Source organism: Harmonia axyridis, chromosome 5 (assembly GCF_914767665.1).
Source record: "Harmonia axyridis chromosome 5, icHarAxyr1.1, whole genome shotgun sequence".
In the NCBI taxonomy this organism is placed as follows: Eukaryota; Metazoa; Arthropoda; class Insecta; order Coleoptera; family Coccinellidae; genus Harmonia; species Harmonia axyridis.
In genome coordinates this window covers 18,588,194-18,610,649 of record NC_059505.1, presented here as the reverse complement: position 1 = coordinate 18,610,649, position 22,456 = coordinate 18,588,194, and positions in this window count along the sequence as shown.

Below are 22,456 nucleotides of genomic sequence, written 5' to 3'. Positions count from 1 at the left end.
TGTGGGACGTGCGAGACTAGGCACAACTAGCGAAGCAGTTATCAAGCATTTAGAAAACAAGTTTCCAACTAGAAAATTCACGGCTGAAGCGCTGCCTGTGCGTGACTCGGCAAATAGCTGTTCATTCAAGGTAAGTGCAGATCTGGATATGCTGGACGAACTGTACAGAGAAGAAAATTGACCAGCAAATATCATTGTCAAGCGTTTTGTATTTTTTCGTTCGCAAAGAGGCCACAGATCAGGAGATTTCCAAAATTAAAAAGATCAGTAACAAAAATAAGTTAAAAATTTCTAACCTGAATTTACAATCAATTAATAATAAAATTGACGCATTTTCAAGTTTCTTGAATGAGAATAAAATTGATATCGCATGTGTCACTGAGCATTGGAGCACTGATGAGATCTTACAAAGAATAAATTTAACAAACTACACTGTCGCGGACAGTTTTTCCAGATGTCGGGGTAGAAGTGGTGGATGCGCCATTTTTCTGAGGGAGGAAATTCAGTCTGAGATGATTACTGGTGTCAAATCATTGTCTGTTGAAAAACATATCGAAATGAGTGCTCTAAGAGTGCCGAAGTTAAATATGATTATAATGGTTGTGTAAAGACCACCAAATGGTGATTTCAGTGAATTCCTGGCCCAATTGGAGAGTGGACTAGAGAAGATTTTCCAGCTACAGTCTGGCCAGGTTTGTGTGGCTGGCGACTTCAATGTTGATTTTCTGGTCGAACATCGGCATGTGGTTGAGCTGATGAACTTGATGGGTTCATATGGCCTGTCTCACGTGTTCAATGAACCAAGTCGTATATCTAGGCTAACGCAAACATGCATTGATAACATCTTCATTAATGTTGAGAATTCCGGCTACATATCTCATACCATTGAACCAAATATATCAGATCATCGGGCTCAGTTTCTGCTTCTCGATATATCCAGACCTGAAACAAAAATAAATAGAGAAATCAAACACGATATCACACCTGAAAATATTTTAAAATTTCAGAATGAACTGTCAAGTATCGACTGGGAAGGACTGAGGCATGAAAGCGCGGAAGAATACTATGACAATTTCCATTCAAGCTTCCAAAAGGCTTTCAATATTTCGTTTCCTTTAATCTACACCAGAACCTCAACATACAAGAAGAAACATTTTAAAAAATTTGAAAACTCCAGTCTGAAGAAGGCGGTAGAGGCTGCACAAACTATCTATGAAGTGAAGAAAAATAAAGCATCCTGGGATCTATTGGTGGTGCTGAAGAAACACCTTAGAGAAAGTTACACAAGCATAAAGAAAAATTTGAATGCAAAGTATATTGCAGAGGCAGATAACAAAACAGTTGCTGTTTGGAAACTCATTAGAAATGAAACCAGCCAAAAAACGGTAAATGTGGAAACTGACAGCTCCTCAAGAGCGGATGAGCTAAATTCATTTTTTACAAGCATTGGCAACATGATTGTATCAAAGTGCTCTCCCTCAGAAGAACAGGCATTGACAATGCTAGAAAAGTATAGATGCAATTCGCAGATTACTCCTCACTCAATGTATATCAGACCGGTCACTGTGGAGGAGATCAGTGAAATAGTTGGGAATCTCAAGAACAAACAATCGGTGGACATTTATGGCTTGAATACTAAGGTCTTCAAGCAGATTTACCCGATGATTGCTGGCACACTTTGTGACATTTTTAATTCCTGCATTGAGCAGGGTAAATTTCCGCGGAAACTCAAAGTGGCGAAAGTGGTTCCGGTACATAAAAGGGACGACATCAATGATTGTGGAAATTTCCGCCCAATTTCGGTATTGCCTATCATCTCCAAGGTTCTAGAAACAATCATTGAAGTTCGACTGGTTTCCTTTTTGGACAAACATCTTATCCTTAATAATTCCCAACATGGCTTTAGGTCGAACAGATCCACTATAACTGCTGCAATAGAGCTTATAGAGAGCATATCAGAAGCACTGGACCAACATCTACATCCAGAAGTTCTAGCTTTGGATTTGAGCAAGGCATTCGACTGTGTCATAAAAGAAATCTTGATGAGCAAACTCGAATATTATGGAATAAGAGGTATTGCATATAAAATCATTGATTCTTATCTCAGTGACCGAATACAGATAGTAAAGTGGCAAGGTAGGAACTCTGATAAGAGAAACGTTGATGTGGGAGTCCCACAGGGATCTATACTGGGACCGGTGCTCTTTTTGTTGTACGTGAACGACCTGCCTGCTAACGTTTCATGTCATAGATCATTTATATATGCTGATGACACAACCATCATAAACTTGGCCCGAAATTATGAGGATCTAGACCAACTGAACCATGAAACGATGCTCCAAGCTGATAGATGGTTTGATGTCAACGGCCTTAAACTGAATGCTGAGAAGATGCAGAGCCTGAAGTTTGATATGAACAGGCAAGAAAAGGGAGACCTTAAACTATTGGGTATAACTTTTGCGAACGATCTAAGTTGGAATAACCATATATTGATCCTGACAAAGAAATTATCGACGGCTCTATATAGTATGAGGCGTATGAGGGCTATCTCTACGAAGGAAGTTTGCAAACTTACCTACTACTCGAACTTCCATTCTGTCGCTACTTACGGGATCCTCATCTGGGGGTATAGCTCTGGGTTGAAACAGGTGCTCCTCAAACAGAAAAAAGCAATAAGAATTATATGCGGAGTATCAGGCACTACTAGCTGTCGAGGTCTTTTCAAGGAGCAGGGCATACTTACCGTGGCGGCTGTGTTCATCTTGGCTTGCCTCAAATACTCACATGGTAATAAAACACGGTTTCAACGTAATTGTGACGTTCATTCCTACGAAACTAGGCGTAGAGAGGACTTCATAGTAGGATACCACCGAATGAAGACTACTCAGACCGCTGTAAATTGTTGGTGTTTGAGACTCTATAATAAGATACCCGATCGGCTTAGGGAACTGGATCATCGGAGGTTTTGCGCAGAAATAAAAAAAGTCCTTCTGGAGAATACTTTCTACACCCTTCAGGAATTTCTTGATCATTCGTTCTGACAGATGTTTGTTTGTCTTTCTTGTTGAGTGTTATAGCTTGTTTTATATAATATACTGCTGTGTATTCGTTTTTCCTTCTATATGTATATTTAAATGAGTTTTGACGTGCCATGTAATATACTATAATGTTATCTTTTAATGGCGAATAAAATTATTATTGTTATTATTATTATTATTTATTTATTTATTTATCTATTTATTTATTCATTCATTTATCGGTTTATTTATACATGTACTCATCGATACTCTATTATTATAATTGTCTTGCAAGATGTACACAAACAATGACATAATCCAATGAAATTGTAGAGGCTGTATCAAAATATACTCTGATATCAAGATTCTTCTTCAAGAGTACAACCCTATGTGCATTTGCCTTCAAGAAACACATATGAAACCAGCTCAGTCATACTCCCTGAAAAATTATAATATTGAAAGGAATGATTTTACCTCGAACCAAAATGCATCTGGGGGCGTAGCTATATTCCTGAGAAATGATGTCCACTACAATGTACTAAATATTGACACTGAACTACAGGCCGTTGCGGTAGAAATCCTTGTCCCATACAAAATAACAGTATGCAGCATATATCTACCGGATGGAAGTTGGACAATTGGAGAAATTGATGAGCTGCTTGAGCAGTTACCCTCCCCAAAGATGATTATGGGAGACTTCAATGCACACAACATACTGTGGGGACCAATTAAAACCGATCGAAGAGGCAGAATCACTGAGAACTGGTTAGATAGAGATGATCTAACCCTGCTTAATACAGGAAAACAAACACACATGAACACAATCAGCAACACTTTTTCGGCAATAGACCTAACAATTTCATCGAGCAGCCTAGCCACCAGAGTAACTTGGACTGTAGATGATGATCTATACAACAGTGATCATTTTCCGATAATTGTGGAAACCGATAAAGCACAGAGAATTCGATCTTCTCCATGAAGATGGATTCATGAGAAAGCCAATTGGCAAAAATTTAGAAATACATTGACACCTCCGGGAAATGTTGATGTAGCATCTGTAACGAAAGCAAAACATGCAGCTGAGATGAGTATACCGAGAACCAAAGATATACCATTAAAACATGTAGTACCGTGGTGGAATCGCGAGGTGAGCGCTGCGATAAAACAAAAGAAGTCTGCTCTAAATCGTTTCAGGAAGCACCACAAAACAGAAAATTCAATATTTTTCAAGAAAGCACGAGCCGAATGTAAAAGAAAAATCCTCGAAAGTAAGAGACATAGCTGGAACCAATACGTGTCATCCATAACATCACATGAATCCGTAGGGAATGTGTGGAAGAAAATAAAGTCTATATCTGGAAAAAATAGGTCCAACCCATTGACATGCTTTAAAGTACAAGGGGATATGTTTCAAGAACCCACTGAAATAGCAGATATTTTTGCCGATCATTTCGAAAATACTAGTAGTTCAAGCAACTATAACACCACCTTTCTTGAAAATAGGCTGGAAATGGAGCTGCCCCTCGATTTCGAAACAACGGAATTGCTAGAATATAATCAGCCATTCTCTATGATGGAGTTAGAACAGTCATTGAGTTCCTTCAAAAATACTGCACCCGGATTTGATGAAATTTCCAATGAGATGGTGAAGAATGTGAATCCTGCAATGAAAGAAATATTATTGGAACTATATAACAAACTATGGAATAACTGTTCTTACCCTAATAAATGGAAAGAAGCGGTGATTGTCCCCATCCTGAAGGCTGGAAAAGACCCATTGAGTCCCTCGAGCTACAGACCTGTAAGCCTTACTAGTTGTTTGGGAAAACTGCTCGAGAAACTGATACATGGCCGTCTTCAGTGGTATCTGGAAAAGAGAGAACTTCTATCACCTTACCAAGAGGTGCGTCAAGTTGGTGATCCACTCCCAGAATTTTGATATCAAATTGTTTTGGGTATTTTGTGCCAATTTTTGCCGTATAAAAAAAATTCTGTGTGCATTCGGTTTTCGAGATATTTCGAGTTTTTCCCGTGAGTCACCAACTTGACGCTGTGACTCATATATGAAAATTTTCAAATTTTTTTATTTGGATATTTTGTGCCAATTTTTGCCGTATAAAAAAAATTTTTGGCCCATTCGGTTTTCGAGATATTTCGAGTTTTTCCCGTGAGTCACCAACTTGACGCTGTGACTCATACACGGAAATTTTCAAATTTTTTTATTTGGGTATTTTGTGCCCATTTTATGCCAATTTTTTCATTATAAAAAAAATTTTGTGCCCATTCAGTTTTCGAGATATTTTGAGTTTTCCCTGTCAGTCACTTCCTTGTCGGACGGAAATTTTCTTATCTAGATAAATTGTGCTCATCGACGAGAATTTTTCTGGGAACATTTCAAAGAATTGGTCCACGTGGATACAAAAATTTAACCTGTACATGAAAGCATCAGGAAAAGACAAAGAAGAGGATGAAAGTGTAAAAGTTGCGATACTTTTGCATTTAATTGGCGACGAGGGTATTGAAATCTATAATACATTCAAGCTAAGAAGTTCAGCGAAATTAGCAGATGTTATAGACAAATTCAAGAAATATTGTGAACCTTAAAAGAATTTGATTTACGAGAGATACTGTCATGAACGGGTTGGTCAGAGAATGTTGACCAATCGTTCACTTATCTCCGGTTGAGATGTTCTTTTAACCCCTGGAAGAGCGGCTTTCCAGAGATCTCGGAGAATAAATAATTATGTAAATTCACAAAAGATTTTATACGTAGTCCGGCCTGTCGCTTCAATGGACAGGTCTTATTAGTTAAATTTTCTTCTCTAGGGACTGGATTAGTTTATTGGGTCAATGAAAATCGATTTAAATTTCAAATTAAATATAATAAAGAAAAATAAGAATAACCAAAGTTACAATATCCCTTGAAATGTTGACTCAACGGCCAAAATTTTATAAAACAAAAAATGTCTCAAATAATCTGTTATTCAAACAAACAAAACAATATACCAACTTTGAATTTGGGAGAATCGGGACTACTTAAATAAACTATTTTCATTGAAAAAAAAAACATTCAAACATCAACAAATAAACCAAAAGTAAATAGCCAAAAGACTTGCCCTTATCCCACGATGCTAGGTAAGTATTTTAGGCCCTGCCTAAACCTAGCTTTAATTTTTTCAAACTGTTCACTCGAAACGTGTAATTCCTTATATAACACTTCACTTCCGATCCGCGAACTCCGATCTGACCTAATTTATTCCAAAGAGATTCTAAAAAAACAAATTCTAACTTTATCCCAAAAAAATTCCTAATTTTCTACTTCTGACCTAATTTAACCGTTCTTACTAAGAGACCCTAAGCGATACTGACTAACTCTTTTGACCTCCACAAAAAATCCTAACATCATACTTTTCTAAGACCGCCCTAACTACTCCTCATGATACCATGTCAATTAGATCATTGGTTAGAACATTTTTCATCTTTTTTCAATAAGAGTCCTTACCTCTACTTCAAACTAAATTTTTCCGTCGATCTCAGCAAGAAACATACTTCAACTCCGCCTAAGACCTTTTTGCTGCGTCATCTGAGAAAGACCCTGACGGTTTTTTCGCATGTATCGAACTCAGATAAGTCAAGATTATTATTATTTTTCTTATCCGTAAAAAATATATCGATTTCACCAACGCCGTGAGACGGTTACTAAGAAAAGCATTGATTGGAAAATAAAACATCCTTATGCTAAGATAAGATCAGTCTAAACAAGTCGCGATCACTCTTTTGAATTTAACGTATATTCTCTCTGCATAATAATTTCTCATAATTTCGATAATTTTCAAATATCCGCTTTACTACATCACACCCTTATCCGAAAAAGTTGTGGCATCGGATGCCATAACTTTTCCCTCACTCTCATCCTTATCAATTTAATAGTCCTTCCTCTCCAATAATCACAATAACTGTAACTCCTATATCAAAATGATACTGGCTCAAAGTAATTTAAATTTTTCATTCTTAAACTGAAAACTCATCATTATCCAATATCAAACTGCTTACTAACAGATACAAAATAAAACAAAAACCTATTAACCAAACTTTTCAAAAGCTAACCTTAAAGAGAAACTATATCATCTCTACCTACCCTAAGGTCTTAAAGTCTATGGTGGTATGTTTTCCGACATTATTCAATAATTCATATCAAATATTATTTACTCAAATAAAATGAAAAAGATAAAATCCAAATCCTAATATGTAATAAAACAAAAAAAAATCAAAAACAATCAAATCAATTCGAAATATTTTTCTCTTATGCACTTCACTAACTCCAGCATGGAGTTTGTTCACTTTTCGGGATTTCAAAATTTCACTATCGCGGCACTTTCTGGTTCCATTATACTGCTTACTCAGGTATGTCTGGTGGAATGGTACTATATTTCTTCCATGGATCTCATCTTCGTCACGGAAATAACCTTTCACTTCGACATCCATCATAGTTCTGGTAATCTGCTCTTCTTCTGCTTGATGACGATTCACTTCTCTCATAGGACTTACACTTCATAGACTGGCTAGCCTTATTTTTCCATACAAACTTTCATATAAGGACTGTCGGTCATATAATTCCAAGGCCACATTCAATCATACGAAATACAACGTTGAATACCAAAGTCCATTCATGAATAGTCGACTTTCAGTGAGGGAGCCATTTCTCCCAAATTAAACATACTCGTCGTCCAACGACGTCTACTGTACTGCTAAACCACTAGCATACCTCAACCATTACATCTTGGTTTCAAGATTCAGGATTCTCTGAGTATCCTCTTCATCCTCAGTTCCATCGTAATCCCATCTTCTTCTTCCTCCATAATATAATCTTCTTCAGTCAACATATCTTCTTCCTCGTCTTCTTCTCAGCTTTTCTCTAAAGCTCATTGATTGATCAACTCTCTAACCAGTTTATCGAAAAGGTGATCGTCACTTCTCAGGTAATATTCAGTTATAATCCACATTGATCTGTATTGTCTGACGTCATGATAGCATTTCACTTTTGGACATCAACACACATAATTGGAAGTAAGGTTATTCCGTTAACTCAGATTCGATCCATAGATCCTCCTGAAGTTACTTCCATCTTTCGTTGTAGACTCTTGAATTTGCAATTTTCCATAAAATATTACAAAATAAAAAAAATCTGTGCATTATTTCGCTCTAACTAAATATCATTTTATCCCTTAAAATTTCATAATCAATCGAAAAAAAATTTGAAAAAATCTCAAACCAACTAATTATATGAACATAACCACCATAAACGTTCATTGAATTTACCAAAAAAAAAAGAAAAAAAATATTCCATATATTTTACTGTCAAACCCTTGGGTTGAATGTCTCCTTTATATTATCTCAAATTATCTATTCTGATTTCCAAATAAAACTATATAAAATTCCTTTTTTTTTTTCTGAAACATAACATAATAATAAAAAAACATCAAAAATGAGACATCCATATCCCAAAATGGGGACCCTATATCCGGTAGTGACTTCCTTGGAAGAAGGAGCCACTAGAATCTCACGTTGGGCAGGGTCGACTCAATTCCCTGAGGGACCTGTGTCCCACGTTACCCGTCAAAATTTCGAAATTGAAAGCAAACTCGGTTTTATATCATCCAAAAATTGCAAAAAAAAAATTATCTTATCTTCCGAACAGCTTACACTACACCTAACCTACAATTTATTAACTCTTCACCATTTATAAAAATGGAATTCAAAAACAAAATAAATCAACGTAAAATTGGCAACTCTCTATATACCTCACTTCTACTAGTTGTTACTAAATATCCTGAGTTCCACATAATTCTAGAATAATTTTGGTACAATGTTTCCCAAAAACTTAAACTGTAGTTATAATCCGAAATGCCTATTCTCCCTCTTTCTTTGTGTTCAAAATCAAACTATTTATCTACTTCATTGTTTTTTCAAGCCTTTCACTGTCAAAACTAAAAAAGTCCTTATTCATTTTTCCTGGAGTCAACTTTTTCCTAAACTCAAAATATTCGTATTCAGAATCATCTCAATAAAATCCCAAAATGAAAAAAAAACCACTAATGTTTCCTCACACAAAACTTTTATTGGAATTCCAAAACCTACTCAAAAAAAACTATCATCATTACTCCTTAAGTATCTTGATTCCATAAATTGATTCCTTAAAAAAAAATTTTATAATACCCAAATTACTTATATGTCTCATCAGCTATTTTGAGAATCAAACAATCATAAATCCCAAAAAAAAAATTATTCTGATTTCACTTCGCTATACTTCCCAAGTTCCTTCATCTGAAATAAAATTAAACAAATTTTACCAATATTATCAATTATCAATCATTTTACGCAATTATCAAAAATCTCCAAAAAAAAAACAAATTTTCCATAATTCGTCAAACCTTTTAAAAAAACACCAAAATTTCCATTACTTATCCAAAATGTCGAAAATTTACCAAAATATGAATAATCTATATTACAATGGATTTATCTGTATGTACCGTTATCTATTAATCCCAACCCCATCGATCCGGTGGGCGACGTACTCTAGTCGATCTACGTAGAGGGATTTCCTCCTCCTCTATTTCCTCATTTTCAAATTGCGCTCGATTCAACCTCATAATCATCCTCATCGGCGAAAATTTTCGTATCTCAGTCCGTTCATCATCAGATTCAGTCTCGCTACCGTCCGTATCTAATTTCTCCGAACCGTCGGATTCTTCTATATCTATCTCAAACTCTCGATTTCTCGCGGTATACGATTCTAACCTATCTACATGAACGACTTGTTCCTCTCTACCCCCACATTTCCTAATTCTATAGGTCATCGGACCAAGCAATTCCACGATCCTACAAGGTCCTACCCAAGGTTCCATTAACTTTTTTGATATACCCTGTTTCGCCGACATTTTTTTCAAATAAACTAATTCTCCTACGTCAAATTGAGGAACCACTGTATTTTCGTCAAATTTCTCAACCCTATGAGATTTTACCTTTTTTATTGGCTCAGTTAATTCCCGAGATTTCGTACTTGTAATATTTTGCTTCGAAATTTTTCCTTTTCCACGGATTTTTTTCTCATCTCTTTCTGTCATCCCTATCGTTTCGTCAACGCTTATTTCTTCAATATCGCTATCTGATTGATTAATCTCTTCTCGTTTTGAAAAACCCTTTGTTTTAAATTCCGCTATATTTTCCAATTGAATGCCTATATCTCTCATCGCCAAATTTCTTTTCTCCTCGTAATTTTCCGTTTGAGTACCGACCTCCGTCTTTACCTGCAATTTCTCTCTTTCACCTTGTTTTTCCAAACTAACCTGCCTAACCCTGAAGTGATTAACTTGTATTTCCTCTTTCTTCTCCTCTGTATATCTATCCCCTGTATATATACCTTCATTTAAATCTTTATTCAGAAATTTAAACTCTCTTCCCCACATAATTACCGATGGTTCGTGTTCATACTTAATATGCGCTTGATTTTCCTTAAGAAAATCCCTACCTAGTATTATATCAACGTTTCCTAATGTTTCATCATCCACTAATATGACCGTACAATCTATCTTCAATCCTTCTCCTATTGGACTCACCGCAATATTCGCCGTACCCCAGGTACGTACATTATGACCTGATACGCTTGTTAAATCACAGTCAACACCGTATTCATTGACCTCGTCTCTTGAAATCAATCCTCTTTTTACGAGAGACACCGCTGCTCCTGTATCTATTAAACAAACACCTATCTTTCCGTTGATACTTAATTTTATCAAATGTGGTACGTCATGCATTCCTGCCGAATTTACTTCCGGAATAACCAGGACCGTACGTTCCCTAAATTCCCTTCTAGGTAGCCGCATTTTTGGAGAACGCAATCCGTTCTGAGTATCAACATCCTTATTATACGTATTTACCGGCAATTTCTCTTTCTCGCTTAGTTTCTCCGACCTAACTCGATTCACACGATTCTCTTCAAATTTTCCCCATGATCCCATATTACTTGTTCCCTGATTACACGATTCAACTTTCTTTCTCATCTCTATAGTCTTTTTCGTCTTTTCAAATGGCAAATTTATTTTTCGTGAAAAATCTCTATTGATATGTATCGTCCCAATGTCAAAATCCTTTCGTCCGCCTGGTTCTATCTCACGATCGTTCCTAGCACATTCCTTTACCCAGCGCCCCGGCTGATTATCGATATTTCGCACTCCTTGAGTTTTATGTATCGCTCTCGCATTATTCCTACATTCTCTTGCGAAATGACCTAATTGACCACACGAAAAACAAATATTCTCGACTTTTTGTCCTCTTTTTCTCGCACTTAATCCAGTATTCCTACAATTTTTCGCAATATGTCCTTTCTTCTCGCATAATTGGCAAGTTATTTCACATTCAATTACCGATATTTTTGAATTAAATGACCTGTATCCCTGAATAATTCTATTTTTCATTTCATGTAATTTTACCAATTCTTCCGCTTTCTCTAAATCCAAATTTTTTTCTAGTAATAAAAACATACCAACCTCTTTCATAATATCTTTTCGAAGTCTCATTTTAAATTGATTTAAAATCAAATTCCTATTTATCTTTCTTATACCCAATTCTTCCTCTTTCGTCGCTCCGATCAAATCTTCAGTTAATAATTCTGCGCCAATAGTTTTTAATCTGGTACAAAATGAAGATACATCCTCATCTTGTCTTTGTATACATCTACTCAAATTCCACTGACATTCCCCCGGTAATTTTTGTGACGTAAATTTTTCAGTTAGTCTCAATTTTAATTCTGCATAAGTCAATAAATTCAAAGTAACATCCGATTTGAAATAACTGTATGCTTCGCCTACCAACTTCAGTTTCAATAGAGTGAGAGTTTCATCCTCACTCCATCCTTCTAATTTTGCCCTTAGTTCCAATTTATCAAAATATCTTAAAACTTCTTTTCCTGAAAAATTTTCCAAGGTAGTCGACATCATTCCTAGCGAATAACGTTGCATATTTACTATTGCCGGATTCATAGGTGGATTTCCGCCTGGCGCATTAACTGAAGTAGCGCTATTAACAGTACCAGGTAGAGGAGGTGTAATCGACATTTTCAATTAAATTTGAATATCAAAAAAAAAATAATAAAAATGATACAACCAATACAATATTTTACCTTCAGCCTTATATATTTGGTATCCCACGTTGATCAACTGTCTGACCTTTTCCTGAAAATCCCTAAATTTCTTTCTAACACCGAAAACTAGTAAATTCCAAAACTAGCACAAATCTGTCTACTTGAAACTCTTTTTCAAATTTTGAAAATTAGAAAATGGATCAAAACTTACTTAAAAATAATTTTGTGAGAAAAATCACTTCAATTAAAAATATCTCAAAACAAATACCTCTAATTAATTATGAAAATTATTTTTTCACTTCTACTTCTAGATTTAGAAAATTTACGTTCAACGAAAAATTAACTAAGTATAATTCAGGCCCAACAGCTGATTTTCTCCAACTTCCTAAATAACATACCTAAATATAAAAAAATCAGAATCCGACACACTCCTCCACCTCAACAAAATTAAATGTTTTCACCCCTGATAAAAACAACAATACACTCAAAATAATTCAAATTCCAAAATATCGATCATACACAAAGAATACAAGGTCTATTCATCCAAAAGTCTCCCAATTCAACAGTTTCTTTCTCAAACTTTACTCTAATACTTCAATGTTATCAATCCACAAAATTTCAACTACCAAAAAAAATTAACTTTTAGAAAAATATTCGATCCCAGACAGAAAAAAAAAATTAAGTATGTATTATCTCCTAAGCTATCACCAATTCGTCATATTATCCCAGAGAAACAAAAATCAACTAATATCCCTTAAGCTGTCACCAATTTGTCATGAACGGGTTGGTCAGAGAATGTTGACCAATCGTTCACTTATCTCCGGTTGAGATGTTCTTTTAACCCCTGGAAGAGCGGCTTTCCAGAGATCTCGGAGAATAAATAATTATGTAAATTCACAAAAGATTTTATACGTAAGTCCGGCCTGTCGCTTCAATGGACAGGTCTTATTAGTTGAATTTTCTTCTCTAGGGACTGGATTAGTTTATTGGGTCAATGAAAATCGATTTAAATTTCAAATTAAATATAATAAAGAAAAATAAAAATAACCAAAGTTACAATATCCCTTGAAATGTTGACTCAACGGCCAAAATTTTATAAAACAAAAAATGTCTCAAATAATCTGTTATTCAAACAAACAAAACAATATACCAACTTTGAATTTGGGAGAATCGGGACTACTTAAATAAACTATTTTCATTGAAAAAAAAAACATTCAAACATCAACAAATAAACCAAAAGTAAATAGCCAAAAGACTTGCCCTTATCCCACGATGCTAGGTAAGTATTTTAGGCCCTGCCTAAACCTAGCTTTAATTTTTTCAAACTGTTCACTCGAAACGTGTAATTCCTTATATAACACTTCACTCCCGATCCGCGAACTCCGATCTGACCTAATTTATTCCAAAGAGATTCTAAAAAAACAAATTCTAACTTTATCCCAAAAAAATTCCTAATTTTCTACTTCTGACCTAATTTAACCGTTCTTACTAAGAGACCCTAAGCGATACTGACTAACTCTTTTGACCTCCACAAAAAAATCCTAACATCATACTTCTCTAAGACCGCCCTAACTACTCCTCATGATACCATGTCAATTAGATCATTGGTTAGAACATTTTTCATCTTTTTTCAATAAGAGTCCTTACCTCTACTTCAAACTAAATTTTTCCGTCGATCTCAGCAAGAAATATACTTCAACTCCGCCTAAGACCTTTTTGCTGCGTCATCTGAGAAAGACCCTGACGGTTTTTTCGCATGTATCGAACTCAGATAAGTCAAGATTATTATTATTTTTCTTATCCGTAAAAAATTTATCGATTTCACCAACGCCGTGAGACGGTTACTAAGAAAAGCATTGATTGGAAAATAAAACATTCTTATGCTAAGATAAGATCAGTCTAAACAAGTCGCGATCACTCTTTTGAATTTAACGTATATTCTCTCTGCATAATAATTTCTCATAATTTCGATAATTTTCAAATATCCGCTTTACTACAATACAAATTCTTAAGCTGCAATCAAAAAGAGGGACAATCGTTGACGCAATATATATTAGAATTGAAAACCAAGGTAGCAACGTGCGAATATGTAAAGGACATGGAAATGGTGAGAGACAAGCTGATAATGGGGATTTGTGACAACCACCTTCGGGAAAAATTACTACAAATTGAAGATTTGACCATGGCAAAAGCAGAAGAAATTTGCCAAATTTTCGAGACAAGTCGCAAGCAGACAACGGAAATGGGCAATAAAGGAATGGAAACGGCAATGGATGCAATCCAGGAATATTAACGGAAAAATCGAGGAAACTTTGAGCGGAATAAGATAAGTAACTCAAATTTCAATAAAAAGAATCAGGTCCATTTCATTTGTAAAAGATGCAATTTGAATCATGAAAAAAATAAATGTCCAGCATATGGTAAAATATGTAGGTTTTGCAAGAAAATGAATCACTTCGAAATTTGTTGTATAAAAAAGAAGTTCCTTAAATCCAAAAAAAGAGAGGTTAATGAAATAAATGAAGAATTCATAGATTCCGATTCTAGTGATAATTTTTCGCTTGAAACTGTAAATATGGTAGAGACAGAAAATGACATAGTTGAAAATATTTCTGAATTAAACATTATAAATGAAATAACTGAAAATGTTAAGATTAATGATAAAATTGTGTGTTTTAAGGTCGACACTGGAGCTCAATGTAATATTCTGCCTGCCAATGTTTTTCAAAGTCTGATAAAGAGCAAGAAAAGTGGTTCAGGGCTACAAATAAACAAAAATCAGAAAGTGAATTTGGTTGCTTACGGTGGAAGCAAGTTGGATGTAAGAGGATCCATACATATTAACTGTAACATAAGGAATAAGGTATACAATTTGAAATTTTTAATTGTAGAAGAGCAGGGTAAACCAATTTTAGGGTTAGAAACTAGTATGAAATGCAATTTAATTAGAGTCGTCGATTCTGTTGGGGTCGAGTTTTCTGCTCAATTATTACTTAGTCGTCGTCTGAAAGATGACATACCTGTCATGGATCACTTGCTTCAGCCTATAGCGATAAATGAGAAATTTATTCGTGAGGAATTTGAAAATAGAAGGTTGAAACAGAAAAATTATTATAATAGACATGTAAAAAACTTGACAGAAGGAAAAACCGGTGATAGGGTGTTGTTTAAATATAAAAATGTTTGGAAAGAAGGAAAGATTTGTGAATTTATGTGAGGAACCACGATCTTATCATGTCATAGATATTGAGAATAGAATTTTCAGAAGAACCAGACAACATATCATTTTGCTTAATAATAGTTATTTCAAATTTCATAATGATAAAACAAATGAAGGTACATGGATAATCACAGATCCTGAAATCCTGAAAAATAGAGCTAGATTCAGTCTGAATATGTGTAAGAATAAGCATGATTATAACTTGAGAGAGAGAAAAAAAATCAACTATAAAGAGTAGTATTTCTTTAGTAATATGTACTCACATAATAGATGAACTAAGTAAGCTTAGGTAGACTAGAATTAGATAGTTAGGTATAATGTTAGTTATAGATTGGGTTGAATAGAATGAGATAATTATATTGTATGAAAAAAAATTAAAAAAAAAAATTTTAAAAAATTGATAAAAAATAAATAATTAAGATATGACTTCAGCTTAAGGGGAAAGATGTAACATAGTCAACATTGTAAATAGTTAGTTATTAAGAATAATATCAAATCTGGCAACAACGCATCGATATGGTACCTGCAAATATGTTTAATACGATTCATTCAATGTAGAAACATAAATAAGATAGAAACAATAAATATAAAACTGCCTTATCAGTCATATGTGAATATCATTTGAAAACCTGAAGAAATCTCGCTCGACAACGTTACATAATCAGACCATTGAAGCATTTTTAACTATTAACTCCTCAACATCTCGAATTGATGTGAGTGTTTTAAGTCATGTTTGTTGTTTTTGTCTCACTGAATGTATATTTCAGCTCCCTGAAGATGGTCACACAATGATGACCGGAAGCTAGGATGGTACAATAAATGAGATACATCTTATAGAGTTTGACGACCACACCCGATATCCTTAAATTGAGAATATGTTTTCTTTGCAGTAAAAATTTCTCCATTTTGCATGCTTTCGAATGACATATCCAGTTTTGTGTTAGCTACTTTCCTTTTGCTGTAATATCATGGCTGACGTGATGACAATGAAAAAGACGAAAATACTCAAACTTTCCTTTGCTCTATTTCGGAGGTGCTTATGATTGGATATTGAAATAATTCACATGGAAATACTTATTTCTATTGAACTCAATGTTTCATAAAAAAATGAATTAATTTCTAGTTATTTTTACCGAATGAAATGATTGAATTGAATAAATTCAACCGCCACCTGCTACTCGAAATAGCCATTTATGGAAAAGGGAAAACCCACATGCGACTGTTGTAACCCATTTCCAACATGAATTAAGGTTAAACGTATGTTTGGGACTGATGAGGGGTGAACTTTTTAGTCCAATAACTCTTCCAGATCGTCTTAATTCTGAAGAATTCAAAAATATTTTCATAGAGAACCTACCAGGCATATTAGACCAAATGCCTACCAGACAAAATGTTTGGTTTCAGATGGATGGCTGCCCGGCCCATAATAGTCGGAATGTAGCGGAATTAATGAACCAATATTTTGGAATGAGTTGGATCGGAAGATACGGTCCAGTGAGATGGCCACCCAAGAGCCCCGATCTGACCCTTTAGATTTTTATGTGTGGAAAACTTTAAAGAGAAAGTGTACAAATTCGCGTTCTGACTCAAGAAGATTTATTGAAAGAATCCACTCGTTGTGTGAACGAATGAATCAAAAACGTAGTGAACTTCGAAGAGTGGAGGGTTCAACAAAAAAAAGATGTGGAAAATGTATTGAACAAAAGAGAGGACATTTTGAACAATTATTTTGATGTTTTCATCTGTTTCGTTCATATTTTTTTGTATTTTATAATCAAATTTGGTTATCTTTTAATATACCTGTTTATATTGTATGAAATATTAAGTTTGGTAGAAATTAATGATTTCCATTAGAATTATTTCACTATCCAATCGAAAGGAGCTCTGAAATAGGGCAAAGGAAAGTTTGAGTATTTCTGTCTTTTTCATTGTCATCGCGCTAGCCATGATATTACAGCAGAGGAAAAGTAGCTAGCACAAAACTTTGAAATGCCGTTCGAAAGCCTACTAAATGAAGAAGTTTTTTCTGCAAAGAAAACATATTCTCATTAATAATTTTTCATGCATAAAACGATTGGAGAGATACGGCTTATTTCGCTCACTTTAGAATATTTATATTCACTACCTCACCACACTCGTCAGTGAAACTCTTTTGCCACTCATGACTCTTCATATTAAGGCAAATTTAATGCTCTTTCGAAATAAACGATCAAATTCGATGAGGATGCTGAAATGAATAAGATATAATTGGTTTTATGGAAAAAAGTGAAAAATTCCGTGAAATCAAGAAATGTTAAATTGAAGAATTACCGCCAACATTTCGACCATGTGTTTTATGACATTTTCTGTTACAAATCACTTGTAAAATCTGCCCTTGTTCAATTCATCTTGGTTGACACAAACAACCAACCAAACCAACCAAACAAGGCCTTGAACCAGTTAATCGAAAGAACATGTGTTTGTCAGACTTATTTTACCGTCTTTATTTTGTCTTAAAGAATATTGAACATCGTTTGAATTCTCTTAATTTACTTGCAGTTTCGTTCCATCTGCTCTGCAATTGTTCGACTATTTTGTTTTTGAAGTTGACCAAGTTAACATCGATTATGTATTCTCTTGTAATACTTACCAGATGTTAGTAATATTAGCAATCAGGATAAATATTTTCTCCAAACACTCCCTTCCTTAGGGGTTTAGTAGTCAATATGTATGAAATAGCTCATAAAAGTTGGTTGGGATTTGTCAAATATATTCTCGACGTACGGTTCTATTTGGCTTGTTTCTATTGGATTGAAAACAAATATCATCTTGAAAATATGCAAATAAAACCGAAAATTAGTAAATATGCACTGCAAGTCAAAAATATCTCATTTGAGACACAAATTTATACGCATTTGCATATGAGGTTAAGCAAATGCAGATTTATGCGAAGCATAATTTTATAATACAATGCTCGTCGATGGAGTGTGCTACATTTATCCATCGCACTGGAATAAGTACAAATATTTCGAAAACTGTAGGGGAACAAAATCCATACCATACGCCACAAAATGAGCACAATTTATCTAAATAGGAAAATTTCCGCCCGTCAAGTAAGTGACTGACAGGGAAAACTCGAAATATCTCGAAAACCGAATGGGCACAAAATTTTTTTATACGGCAAAAATTGGCACAAAATGGGCACAAAATACCCAAATAAAAAAATTTGAAAATTTTCATGTATGAGTCACAGCGTCAAGTTGGTGACTCACGGGAAAAACTCGAAATGTCTCGAAAACCGAATGGGCACAAAAATTTTTTTATACGGCAAAAATTGGCACAAAATGGGCACAAAATACCCAAAACAATTTAATACCAAAATTCTGGGAGTGGATCACCAACTTGTCGCACCTCTTACCTAGCCGGTTTCAGAAAGAACAGATCCACGCTTGATCATCTTGTAATGCTCGAAAATGAAATTCAAAACGCTTTCATATGGCGAGAACACACTGTTGCTGTCTTCTTCGACATAAAAGGAGCTTTTGACATGACATGGCGATATAAAATATTGCAGAAGATGTTCGATTCTGGATTCAAAGGCATACCTCCGAAGTTTGTCCGGTCATTCTTGGAAGATAGGAGGTTCATAGTGGGAGTAAGTGGCTCGTTTTCCAGCTCAAGGAGTCTGGATAATGGAGTACCACAAGGCTCTACCCTCAACTGCACACTGTTCAACATGGTTATCGAAAAAATCATTGAGAATGTAAACCCTAAAATAATTAGATCTCTGTACGTAGATGATCTGGTTATCTTGCTCTCTGGAAGGTCAATTGAAAAAATAGTCCACCAAATACAAGAGGCTATAAATACTATTATAAATAATGGAGAAAATATAGGATATGATTTCACTTGGGAGAAGACATATTGTGTGCACTTCTGCCGTTTGAGGAAACCCCATCTTGATCCTATACTGTATGCCAAGGGTAAAAGAATAAAATGTCTGAATAGTGTGAAATTTTTGGGGTTGACTTTTGATTCAAAACTGACTTGGAAAAACCACATTGAAGATCTCAGACGAGTATGTAAAAATACTCTTAACTTACTCAAGGTTTTAGGGAATACAAAATGGGGCGCAGAAACTTGTAGTCTACTAAATATATATCGAGCACTGATTCTATCCCGAATAGATTACGGTAGTGTGGCTTACTCTTCAGCACGTAAATCGAGACTCAAAATGATCGACCCTGTACATAATTTGGGATTAAGATACTGCTTGGGAGCATTTCATACAAGCCCAAGCCATAGTCTGTATGTTGAGTCTGGATTGGAACCTCTGAGTGTAAGAAGAAAGAGAATATTAGTGAAATACATGTTGGGCCTACAATCGAATCCAAGAAATCCCAACTCTCAACTTCTGAAGCAGGATACAGGAAATTTCAGTAGAAGACCAACAGCAACTCGACCGGCTGTAATTCGCTTCAAGGAATATTTGTTCCAGAAAAATATAACCTTTCCCCAAGTGATGCAGATGAATTTCGAATAAATACCTCCGTGGATTATCCCTGAAGTGAACATTAGACTTGATCTCACCAGAGAGGATAAAAATTTGATCAATCCAGAATCCATTAGAAAACTTTTTCTCCATATAAAAAATGGATATGGACCAGCCATGTTCATATATACTGATGGTTCAAAAACAGCTGAAGGAACTGGATGTGCTATGGTCACAGAATATGAAGAACACTACTGGAAACTTCACCCGCTATCCTCGGTATATTTTGCTGAGCAGTATGCAGTATTGCAAGCTCTAATGTGCTGCTATATCCGGGAACAATCTCAAGAAGTTGTTATTGTCACTGACTGCCTGAGTTTGTTACAGGCATTAAGAAAAACTTTCACGGAAGATCCAGTAATTAAAATCATCAAGTCGATTTTATATCATTTAATGAGAAGAGGCTTTGACATGCAATTCATTTGGGTTCCAAGTCACGTAGGCGTACAAGGGAATGAGGAAGCTGACATAAAAGCGCGCGAGGCCACAAATTCTGATTCACAAGATGTGAGTTTTCTGAAAGTATCTTACTTGAAAAATTTCATTTCAGTAAGGTGTATGCAAGAATGGCAGGAATTATGGACTGTAAAAACTACCCAACTCAGACAAGTACAACCCGATGTCAGATCTTTTTACACTGCTATCAATCTTTCCAGAGAGCAGATGACCAAAATACACCGTCTTCGCATTGCTCACACTAAACTCGCACATGGATATCTTCTGAGAAGGGAAAGTCAACCACAATGTGAACACTGTGGTGAAATGTTAACAATAACTCACCTTATATGTGAATGTCCCGAATATTCCATAATAAGAGAAAACTTCAACATCAGATTAACACTGAAAGATAATCTGTCTCAAGAGGCTGAAATGAAAAATACACTTGAATTCTGCAAAGAAATAAATGTATATGAATGGCTATAATACTCACCATTCCATTTGTGATGACTAGGTAACATAATTTCTCTTTTCTCTTTCAACTGAACATTTTTAGCTCATTGCATATGGAATATATTGTACATATTGTTTATATTTTATAATTTTATTTATATATTTATTCATTTTATATATACTTTCATCTTAATTATCTTACCAGAGTTATCCCTTTATTGTATATGTTGTAGATATTGTTTATATTTCACGATTTATTTATATATTTATTTATTTTATATCTACTCGTTTATGTTTTATTATGTAAGTCGAAACGAAATATTTACTTTTGCCCATACACAGCAGAAGAAGAAAGTGATCTCACATTGAGCTTTAATTCACACGGCTAATGGCCCTGGTAGTCGAAGCCGTAGAACTTAAAACTTAACTTAACTTTATGTGTTCAATTCAGAATGAGAGAAAATTAGCGATTTTCTGAATGTGAGTTCAATGTTTTGATCATATGATTTTGACGTTGACCCAACTAGCTCCATCTTTCTCTTTTATGCGGCATGCCAGAATTTCTCTCTAAAGGCCTGTCCATTTGATATTAGGTCTATATGGTACGTACTTACTGCCAATATGATACCTACAACATCACCATACACACATATTCATATGATCAATGACGTACTAAATCGCATCATTTAATTTACAACAAAACATATAACGTTTCTTTACCGTCACAAGAATACCAATCGAAATGGAAAATCTGATGGAAGAGTATATCTGCATATAATTCAAAGAGATTCTAAACTGAATAAGTGAAATAACGAAAATTTAAGCCAAAGTAAAACTAGTGATACGACTACGAACTCAATGAATAAATACGCGAATTTTCAAATGGAAATATGTTTTAATTAAATGTAAATTTTACTATGAAATATAACTAAAGGAATAAGGTTAAGCGAAATGAATGAAAGGAACAGGGTTGGCTTAAGATGAAATTTGAAAGATGAAAATTAATTATTTGAATGCAGAATTTGCAAAATCGTACAACTTGAATTAATGAATGATAATATTTAGTCGAAAATCTATACACCATACTAAGGGACGAAGAGTAAGAGTTTAGTGTTGAAAAACACGACCTACCCACAGACAAAATAATTCCCACCCTTTAAGAATAATTGGTGATTCATTTCTCAATACAGTATTTTAATTTCTTATATAATTTTTCTTATTGCGCTGCTGACTTCCTACAATATTCATTATCACTCAAGGATAGAAGTTAACGAAATGTATTATGACATTGAAAATCTGGTTCGAAAGTAATGGAATTTTCTGAAAAACGTATCTACGTAATGGATGATCTACCAACAACTGATGACGTGTTTTGAATAGGTATAAACCTATCTTAACTTTGGACTCCAGGCACCCATATAACGGGTGATTTTTTTTAAGTTGAATCAGTTGAAAATCTCGAAAAGGAAAGTTCTTATGGAAAAATGTGCCGAATAAAAAATTGTTGGTTTTGAAAGGGAAATTCATTTATGCTACAACCTCTTCCATTTACTTCACCCTTAGGTTCCGTATTCTACGGCAAAAAATACAAAAGTTTTGTACGAACAATTTTTGACGATTCGTTACAGATGGCTCTATTATTATTATTTGAACTGGGG